The sequence below is a fragment of the Terrapene carolina genome, unplaced genomic scaffold, assembly GCF_002925995.2.
Source record: "Terrapene carolina triunguis isolate 2854851 unplaced genomic scaffold, T_m_triunguis-2.0 Scaffold836, whole genome shotgun sequence".
Taxonomy (NCBI): Eukaryota; Metazoa; Chordata; order Testudines; family Emydidae; genus Terrapene; species Terrapene triunguis.
This window is the reverse complement of record NW_020665187.1, coordinates 2479077-2489559: the sequence shown is the minus strand read 5'-3', so window position 1 is coordinate 2489559 and position 10483 is coordinate 2479077. Positions and strand designations below refer to the sequence as shown.

Sequence of the window (10483 nt, the reverse complement as noted above, 5' to 3'; positions counted from 1 at the left end):
CAACAACCCCCTGCCCCCAACGCCCAGGTTCCCCAGCTCCCACCAATCGCTCCCCAACTCCTCTTGACGCCTTTGAAAAAAAATCTCCCTCCCTAAGTTATGGGCCTGGACGTATAGATCGATTCACCCGCCTCTCAACCCCAGCCCAGCTCCCTAGGAATTGCCAGGCTGAATCAGACCATCTAGCCCAGTGTCCTAATCTCGGACAGTGGCCGGTGCCAGATGCCCCAGAGGAAGGTGTATGTGGGATAATCTGCCCCCCAATTTTAGGTCTCTTCCTGGCCTCTAATTAAGCTCTGGGTTTAATATCCTCTCCACAATTTCAACAGTCAACTCTTCTTAGTCACAGAAATGTTCCAGCCCTTTTGGCACCTTGCTAATTTCTTGTGGCGATGAGTTCTGCAGGCTAACGAGGTGGCATGTGGGGAAAGTATTTCCTCTGCTTAGTCCGGAAGCCATCCATCTTTCATGTTATTAAGTGTCCCCTTGTTTATGTGTCATGAGACAGGGAGAACAAAAGCTCTGCATCTACCTCCCCGTGACACCCATGGGACGTTTGCACAAAGCTTGTGATATGGCCCAACTCAGCGGTCACTAAAGTGCTCAGTGTTTTACAGTCACATGAGTGGGGGAAATCTGCTCCCTCTGCTTTCTACCTTTTCTACCTTTTGCTTCTCTTCCTTCTCCATCCTCCTTCCTCTTTTTCTTTCTCTCCTTTCCCTGTCTCACTGCTTTCTTCCCTCTGGATCTTCCTTTCTGCAGCAAATCTCCATCCTCCCTCGAGGTTTAACCCCACCCCCCTTTCACATCCCATCTGGTCGAATACTCAGCAATGAAGTGTTAACGTTGACATTTTAAATGAGTCATCATTAGGCACCAGTGTTAACACCCAAATGTTATGAATGGAAGATGGGAGGGTCACACTCTTCAGAGCCAATGTTTCAGGCTGTCTGCAGACATCGCTACATTGAGTTAAATTTCTGATCTTGAACAAAGTGTATCTTCACACTCATGAGAGCTAGAAACTTAATGTTTGTGGTTAACACAAAAGCTGAGATCCGTAACATGTCTCACATGAGCATAAACACATCAGGCTAGCCTGGCCCAGCCCACGGGTCAGGTGTCTAGCACCCTTACCTTAAATCACTACGGAGAAATTTAAGACAGTGAAAGCAATTGGGGTGTTGGGTTGCAACTTTCTGGGTTGTGGTGCTTCTCAGCCTCCTCCCACCTTAAAATCAGGTTGCACATATGCTGAGTTAGGCTCGGTCTACATTATGGAGCCTACACTGAGGTTGTGTCTACACTACAAGCACTACACGGGCATAGCTGCAGCTATGCTGCTGTGGCATAGACACTTGCTACAGCTATGGAAGAGGTGTGTCCCATCATTGTAGTTAATCCATCCCCTCGAGAGGCAGAAGTTAGGTCTAGGGAAGAATTCTTCAATCCACCTAGCAGTATCTACACCAGGGCTTAGGTCGGCTTAACTACGGCTCTCAGCGGTGTGAATTTTGTCCACATCCCTGAGAGATTTAGCTAGGCTGACCTAACTTTGAGGTGTAGACTAGGCCCGACGGAAGTTTTTCTGCCACAGTGTAGGAACACCACCTCCCTGAATGACAGTAGCTGACAAGTCTTCTGCCGACAGAGCTGCATCTACTTTTGGGGTTTAGCTCTGTAGGTCGGGGTATGGTTCTTTCGTAGGTATGCTAATATAACTTTTAAGCGTAGACCAGACTTTAGCGACAAAAGCCTGATTTTCAAAATGCTCAGATTCACTTTATGCTCCTAAACAAAGATCAGATTTTCAGAAGAGTTAAGCACTGTGTGCACTGAGTTCTTTTGTAAAACTGGCTCCTTACTCTGGCGCTGAGGTCATCTGAAAATCTAACTTGTCCACACACAAAAGTTCTACTGCTTTATGCCGGTATTGTTAAAGAGGTACAGCCTACCTAGGGTGGATGCAGTTATACAGGTACAGCTATTCCTATGTGGGATGGGGAATACGTCATACCTGTATAAGACAGCTTTATACCTGTATAAGAACATAAGAACGGCCATACTGGGTCAGACCAAAGGTCCATCTAGCCCAGTATCCTGTCTTCCGACAGTGGCCAATGCCAGGTGCCCCAAAGGGAATGAACAGAACAGGTAAATCAAGTGATCCATCCCCTGGCGCCCATTCCCAGCTTCTGGCAAATAGAGGCTAGGCACACCATGCCTGCCCATCCTGGCTAATAGCCATTGGCGGACCTATCCTCCATGAACTTATCTAGATCTTTTTTGAACCCTGTTATAGTCTTGGCTGTCGCAACATCCTCTGGCAAGGAGTTCCACAGGTTGACTGTGCGTTGTGTGAAAAAAAAAAAATACTTCCTTTTGTTTGTTTTAAACCTGCTGCCTATTAATTTCATTTGATGACCCCTAGTTCTTGTGTTTATGAGGAGTAAATAACACTTCCTTATTCACTTTCGCCACACCAGTCTTGATTTTACAGACCTCTATCATATCCACCCTTAGTCATCTCTTTTCCAAGCTGAAAAGTCCCAGTCTTATTAATCTCTGTCAGTGGCAGGGAGAGGAATAGAGCCTGCATCTTCGTTGCCTGGGATCCTGATTGTATGTGAGTGCAAAATCTTATTAATCTCTTCTCCTATGGCAGCTGTTCCATACCCCTATAACTGCATTCTCACTTGGGATTCGATCGGTGTAATTATATTGCTCAGATACAATAGTAATGGGAACCAGATAAGTACCTTAAATAGACAGAAATAATTGTATTGGTACAAAAACTGTGTAGACCAGGCTTATGTGTTTGCATGATAATCACCATTTTCCAGTTGCTCAGACCTTTAAGCTGAAATCATCCAGGCCCAATTAATTTTTTTAGGAACAGTTTAGCAAAGCCAGTTCAGGCATTTGTGAAGGGGATGAGAAGGGACGATAAGGTACTTTTCCCACTAGGAAAAAAGAAAGTACTCTTAATTATTTATTTTTGGAAGCATTAGTACTTAGCACTTTGGGGCAGAAATTTGCCCTGCAGTTGTTTTCTGAGACACACAACCTGCGAAGATCCAGGATTTATGGGCTCGATACAGAAATGACTGGGAAGGTTTCAGTGTTGCCATGATGTTACCTGCAGCTCTCGCTGTCTCAGGTTGGAGTCGAACGCTGAGCGCTAGAGATCTGCAGCCTGACTCAACCTGATGGGAAAAGTGTCAGGTTCAGGATGTCTCTAAAAACAACCCTACCCTCTTGGGGTCAGGTCAGGTCATCTCTGGTCACCTCCTTCTGCTGGTGGGGTTGACACGGCAGTGGCCGTGTGCCCTACTCCTGCCGGCCGACACCACTTTGCTGAGCACTGCAGAGGGAGCGTGTGGACTACCCTCCCCGGGCTGGCTGCCACCGCAGACAGATGGTGAGCGCTGGGCACGAGGAACGGGAAGCTCCCACTAGCTCCAGGGATGAGGCGGCAGCAGTGCTGACCTAGGTTTTTTGGGGGGGAAGTATCAGGTTTGGGTCAGTTCGGTTTTAAAAATGACTCAACGTTCTTGGTTCAGGTCAGGCTTTTAAAAGTAGGCTCAAGCAGACTCAGAACCAGAGGCGGTTGGAAAAGGTTTGGGCAGGAGATTTCTAATACTTCTGGTTTTTCCTCCAAACTTTCCGACAATATTTTTGGTTAAAAAGCTGTATATTTGGGGGGAGGGGGGAAATCTGGTTGCGGGGAAGGGAATTCAGTTTTCAAAATCCAAATATTTTACCAAAAAATGGCCAATTCCTGGTTTTTTGTTTTCCTTCCTTTCTCTCCTCTCTCACAATGAAGAGCCAGAAATGTTTGACCAAAATTCATTTTTGGCAGTGAAAATTTACATTTCAGTCCTAAAAAGTTTTTTTTAAAAGTTCTGATGATAAAATAAATAAATAAAAAAAAGTTAGCCGGCTCAACGCAGCACCTGTGAACGATTCCTTCTGAAAGTCACACTCATTTTCAAGACGGATCGGCACCAACGCTAAGGGCCAGATTTTCAGAGGAACACAGCACGCTGGTTACCGCGTACCCTTGCCATAAGAATACTTCGCCCGTTACATCAGTAGATTTCAAAGCACTCTACAAAAGAGAGATTCCCCATTGGTAGGTGGGGAAACTGAGGCAGGGAGCAATGAAGTGAGTTGCCCAAGGGCAATATCAGCAGGCCAACGGCAGAGCGGAGAATGCAGCCCTGCTGTTCCTCGGGCCACCTTTATGCACGATCGGAGCAATTAAAATAAAGAAGTACCAGCCCATGTATTTTAAGCCCTTTTCAGGTCACTTACAAGCAGCCAGGGCTTTGCACTCACATACAACCAGCATCCAAGACACTGGAGATACGGGCTCTATTCCCCTCCCTGCCACTGACCTCCTGCTTCACCTTGGGCAAGTCACCCTCCCCCCGCCATGCCTCGATTTCCCCTCCCCCCGTGGTCTGTTTAGGGCTCTTTGGGGCAGGGGCTGCCCATCCAGCCCTGCTCTCAGTTGGGCCCGCTAGGCGTTACCGCAACGCATTTAACAATCACTCTTGAGTTTTATAAGACCAAAGAATTTCTTCCGCCTGCAGTAACTGATTGCGAGGTCTGTAGGGCAGCAAGGAGAACGCTACGGTGACTCATCCCCAGCCAGGTGCGGCTGGGCCTGGTTGGTGGCAGGTGACATCAGCCACCCACTGATCTCAACCCCAGGGGGCCTGGATTCCCATGCGCTCAGCAGGTAGGCTGGGGAGCCGGGGTATCTCCACCCACCGCTGCCCGGATCGTCCCCTCTCTCCATCCCCAGCAAGGGGCCAGGCTCCGGGTCCCCTTTCACTCCAATCCCAGCCACGCCTCGCCTCTGTTGCTGGTTTCTGCCCCTCCCCGGGGGCTGCCTCTCCCTGCACCTTCCCAACTCACCGCTCCAGCTGGGGAAAGCAGTTGGTTCAGGGTGTCTCCGATGGGGATCCGGGAGCTCCCCACAGCTAGGCGCAGACAGCAGGATGAAATGGGTGGCTGGGAACAGGAAGGTCCCTCCTTTATCCAATCCCCCCGGCTGTGCCGCCTGTGATCGCTGGGACTGGCAGCTCCACCTGCTCTATGGTTAGATCCCTTAAGTCACTGGTTGGGGGAATGAAGGATTAACTGTGGGATAAATCGGATATGGGGCGCTCCTAAGGTGGTGCATGAATCTCAAGAGCAGCTTGCATCATAGCTGGATCATGAAGCAACCCCCGGCGTTAAAACTCCTGCCTGTTTCCACTGAAACTCCCTATTCCGGTTGCTCAGAATGCGCACACACCTTTGCCAGGGCAGGGGTTGGCCCAAGGGTGAATTTCTTAGGGAAGATTTAGCGAAGGTGGGGCAGGGGGTTGTTAGCGGCGAGGGAGTGGAGGTAAAACCCTTTTCCCACCAGAAAAAAACAACAACACTCAAAACACTGGGGATTTTTTAAAAGATGGCTCTAAATCTGACCGAATCATTTCCATGTGCAAATAAAATAATGCTTGAAACACTTTATCCTAGAAATATATTATGGTGCAGGTGGTAGCAATAGGATAATTAAGGCCTCAACCTGCAAAGAACTTCTTTTTATTGATTTGTTCTTTTTTATTATTTGTATTACCATAGTGTGTAGGAGCCCCAGTCATGGGCCAGGATCCCACTGCACTAGGTATTAGGTGTATTATGGCAGCACCTAGGAGTCCTGGTCAGGAACCAAGGCCACATTACGCTGGGCACTGTCCATTATTTATTAGGTGTATTATGGTAGTGCGTAGAAGGCCCAGTCGTGGGCCACGACCCCACTGTGCAAGGCGCTGTACAAACACAGAACAAAAAGATGGTCTCTGCCCATCTAAGTATTAAGACAAGAGACACCAGATGAGGGAATGCAAGGAGACAACGCTGCTCAGCAAACCAGCAGCCTAATTGTGGTCAAGTTTAATACCACAACTCATTGTCACAAAGTTAAGCACACGCATAAGGGCTTGTGAGATCAGTTTCTAACTCAGATATTGGTATTGGCCCCCATCAGCATAGTATCGGGGCACGGCACAATCTGCAATGAGCTTCCCACCCCCTCTGGAATGCATGGCTATTGTTGCTGTTTTACAGATGGGGAAATGGAGGCACAGAGAGGCTAAGGGACTTGCTCAAGGTCACACAGGGCGTCTATGGCAGAGTGGGGAATTGATCGCAGGTCTTCCCAGGCCTAAGCGACTACTCTAACTACCACGCCATCCTTCCTTTCAAGCTTGAAGTAGAGGGTTCTGCTTCACAGGAGCGTTAAACACAGTGGTTAAGGTATGTGTGTGGGTAGGGTCACAGACCCCAAACCAGGTCACTAAGGGGCACGCTTTAAGCACTGTCTGACAGGTCAGCTTCTCGTAGGTCCAGCTAGAACTCCCCACCCTTTTTTCAGATCACTTTAAGCACAGGATAAGTCTCTGTTTTGCGAAATCAGCACTGCCAAATCCACGTGTTCAAAAATCATGGTTCAGGCCTGAAAAATCATGAGATTACTTTTTTTTTTTGGCAGGTTCTTTTATTTGCCTCCTGGAGTCAGAGCCTTTAGGCATCTTGTTTTCCAGCTTTTCTCTGCAACCCTCAGGACTAGAAACGTACCTTAAAAAAAAAAAGCGGGGAGTCTCCCATAATAACAGGACTCCAGGAGCTGGGGCTTTAAGAAAACCACCAAATATCACGATGCCTGGGACAAAATTGCAGGAGCTGATAATGCCATACAAATCCCATCAAAATGCCAATAAAGGAAAGATTGTGGGTTAAAAAAAAATGTAACAGTATTTGGGTTTTTCACAGTCGGGTTTCAGGAAAAAATATGTTGCTTGAAGGAGAATAATAAGAGTTCCAAAATCGCCGCTTATACTCAGACCGTTTTTCCTGATATTTAGCCTAAATCTCCCTTGCTGCACGTGAAAGGCTTTCCCTTTAGCTTCCCGTGTCTATGCGTTTAAAGTTTCGGACTGGCAAACAGAAACAGGTGCCTGGGTTGGGAGGCTGGCATAGACCCTGACCTCCTGCCCCCAACGGATCCAGGTTTCATAGCTTAAAGGCAGCAGGGACCATTAGATCCTCCAATCTGGCCATTGTATTTCCCCCACCACCCCACCTGCTCTAGGGGTTAGGTGCAGAAGGATGGGACAGGTGCACTGGCCACTGCATGGGATGGTCAGTTTCGCCCTAGAAGGGTTTTCACCCTATTAAAGGATTAAACCCATAGAGGTCTCAGATCCTCCAGCTCTCCCGGTGGGGATGAGGAAATATAGTGCAGGGCAGGAGGGGATTTAATGCAGCAAGGACCTTCCTGTTGCTTGAATCCTGGTGGTGCCTGAGCTCTGCCGCCGGCAGCCCCTCTGCCCGGAGAGCCCAAGACACTCAAGCATCCCCCAGCAGGAGCGGTGAGTGGGGCGGAGAGGATCCGATCCAGGGGGAAGGCAGCCCTAGGGGAGGGGGAAAGCAAAGGAAGAGGGGAGACTGCTGCCTGGAGGAAGCAGCCAGAGAGCAACGGGATCAGGCGCCTGGGTGGCAGCTGGGGGAAGGATATAGGAGGAGGGCCAGCTGTCTGAAGAAGAGAGAACACGTGGGGGCGGGCTGTGCAGCTTTCAGCCCTGTCGTTCCCTCCATCCAGTCTTTCCGTGCCTCAGTTTCCCCACCAGCCACGCAGGGATGGTAACGTCGCCCTCACACTGGGTGGTGGTGTGGGATCAGTGGGGCAGGATTGATAAACGCTTTGAGATGCTCCGGTGGAAGGTGCTGCAGAAACTGCAGGATCCCGGTGAAAAAGGCGGTGGTAAGGTGGGTTGTAGTATAGCAAAGGCTGAGAGCCAATGGATAGATCTGGATGACAAAGGGGGAAGGTGGCTGGCTGGCCCAGTTTCTGTAGAATGGATTATTTAAACACTGGTGAGGTTTTCATTTAACTGTTTTTATTATACAATTAATTATATTAAGGCGCCTAGAGCCTTCTGGTAGAGTTGGGTGAATTTTTCAGCCAATTTCTGGTGAAAAATGCAGAATTGGCGGCACCAAAACTTTTCACAATTTTGTGTTGATTTTGCCAAATTGTTTCTGTCAAAAAAAAAGGCACCCCCTAAAAAAATTCAGAATAAATCAAAACATTTCCTTTTGACCTTTTCAAAACAAAAGGTTTCAATTTATCCACGTTTTCTTGAATTTTATTCATGCAATCAAAAACATTAAAAAATGCTTGAAAAAACCCCCACTTTGTTCAACCTGCAGTGATTGTATTTTCAAGTTTGTCAAACATTTTGAAAAAAGTGTTCAACCAAAACGGAATTTATTTATTGTTTAGAATGGCCAGAGAACCAAAAAATCCGTTTTGTCAGCCAGCTCTGCCTTCAATAGGCATCTTTATTATTTTCAGTCTAAATAAATAAGCCACTGCTCTGCAGCTATTTAACAAGTCACAGCACCTCCTATTTTCTCCCACCCTCCTTTGCAGGTGATCCTAATCCTGACACCATCTCTCGCATGGAATGCAGGGAAGAACCCCGTGTCTCAATTCTCCCGGACCCCAGCGAATGGCTGAATCAAAGAGGTGCCTGCAAAGGTAATGAATAATCAGAACTAGAGGGGGGCGGAAAGTGTTTGGATTATTTCTGGAGGATCCCAAGTGGCGATTATGCTTGATCTACAATCATTCGCTTTTCTGGAGCTTTCGTGTGTGCGAGGGGGCCAGCACTGGGTCTACGGACTACTTAATTCCCCCTTCAGTCCTTGTAGTTCAATGGGTCTTGAGTGAGCCTCTGCATTGCAGTGAATTTCACCCACTGTGAATAGTGAATGCTTGTCTGAGTATTTGCAGGAAGTTCACAGGTAACAGTGATTTGAGGGCTGGAAAAATTGCTTTGGAGTAGGGAGTAGGTAGGGAGGTAAATTTACCTGGGTATACGGCATTGGGGAGACTGGTATTGGAGTGCTGGTGTCCACATTTTAAACAGACTTTGGACGATTGGAGAGGGTGCAGAGAAAAGTCACAAAAATGATTTGAGGGCTGGATAAAATGCTTTACTGTGAGAGACTGATGGAGCTGGTCTGTTTAGCTTAACAAACAGCAGATCCAGACGTGACTTGATTACAGTGCACAAAGTCCCATCCCAGGGAGAAAATGCTGGATACTAAAGGTCTCTTTAATCTAGCGGAGAAAGGCAGTGGTCTCCGGTCCAGTGACTCCGTTCTTCGCTATCTCCTGGTGGGCGTGGGCATTCCTGGTGCTCTTACTAAAACCCAACTGTTTGCTCGCCTCGCACCAGAGCTTTTCCAAAATCTGGCTGTGCTCCTGGGAGCAGCGCGCTCGGCAAAGCATTTCTTCTGCTTGGTGGCTATTGCAAACGCAGGAGGCGGTTCACGGTGTTTGCCGCTCAGGGGTCAGAATAGAATGGAAGGGTTCAACGCTGAGCTGCTGTATTTGAACCGGAGGATTGCTTCCATTTCCTGGGAGTTGATTGGCTACTCTTGGGATAGCAAGGTCAAAGAGCACCGGCCTGTGGGATTGTGGGATAGGATTGGCTGACTCAGGGTCTGAGGGTCTAGCAAGCTGCATCCTCACTGCGAAACGATGGAGTTTGGGCCCAAGTCCCAGCTGGACCCACAGGCTCAAACCCATCCCCCAGTGGGGTCCTGAGGCCCAGGCCTGAGTCAGACAGAATTGTGTGTAGATGGAAGTGGGGTTTGAGCCCAAGATTACATTGCAGAGTAAATGTACCCTTGGCAATAAAATATCCACGCCACTGAGTGTCAGAGCCCGGGTCAATTGACTCGGGCTTGCTGGGCTCAGGCTGCAGGGCCAAAAATTGTAATGTAGAGGTTCAGACTCAGGCTGCAGTCTGGGCACCGAGATCCAACCTCCTTGTGGGGATTCAGACTTGGGCTGCAACCAACCCAAGTCTAACCATCTACACTGCAGTTTTTAGCCCCACAGCCTGAGCCCCGCAAGCCCGAGTCAGCTGACCCTGGCAACCACAGCTGTGCCGTGGGTCTTTTATTGCCGTGTAGATATACCCTTAGTCTCTGTGCCTCAGTTTCCCCATCTGTACAATGGGGTAATAGCGCTGCCTGCCTCGCCGGGGCTTGTGAGGATAAATGCATTAAAGAGCGTGAGGTGCTCAGATACAGAGGTGATGGGGACCATAGTAAATACCTTAGGTAGACTGGGGTGGGGAAGTTACCCTGGGGTCATCAGGAGTGGGGGAGGGGGATTGTAGTATCAGGGAACACGTCAGTACTTTAAAGAGCAATGTAGCCATGTCTGGAGTCTCCTTTTCATGCCAGCAGATCACCAGATCCTGAGTCAAACTGAAGAGGAGACCCCGCAGCGGGAGGGCGCTGGGAAAGCGGAGTCGCGCGGGGCGTCAGCAGAGAGAACTGGAGGGGATGTCTCGCAGCAGATCCAGCCTGGGGCAGGGGGAAACCCCGTGGAGCAAGATCACCTTAC

General features: G+C 48.7%; 2 long non-coding RNA genes and 1 pseudogene across 3 annotated transcripts; 1 reads left to right on the top strand and 2 right to left on the bottom strand.

Annotated features, from left to right (window-relative positions):
• LOC112111649 overlaps positions 1-10483 on the bottom strand; it is a 36912-nt pseudogene that overhangs the window by 6307 nt on the left and 20122 nt on the right.
• Positions 2980-5010, bottom strand: LOC115271388. Its single transcript, XR_003899944.1, has 2 exons — positions 4927-5010; positions 2980-3206 (listed from the first exon to the last, which is right to left on the bottom strand). It is a non-coding gene; the product is annotated as an uncharacterized LOC115271388 (long non-coding RNA).
• LOC112111647 lies at positions 7356-10447 on the top strand. 2 transcript variants are annotated; one of them, XR_003370236.2, is made up of 3 exons: positions 7356-7427; positions 8492-8599; positions 10324-10447. It is a non-coding gene; the product is annotated as an uncharacterized LOC112111647 (long non-coding RNA). The 2 variants fall into 2 exon arrangements; XR_003370237.2 differs by having other exon boundaries at positions 10321-10447.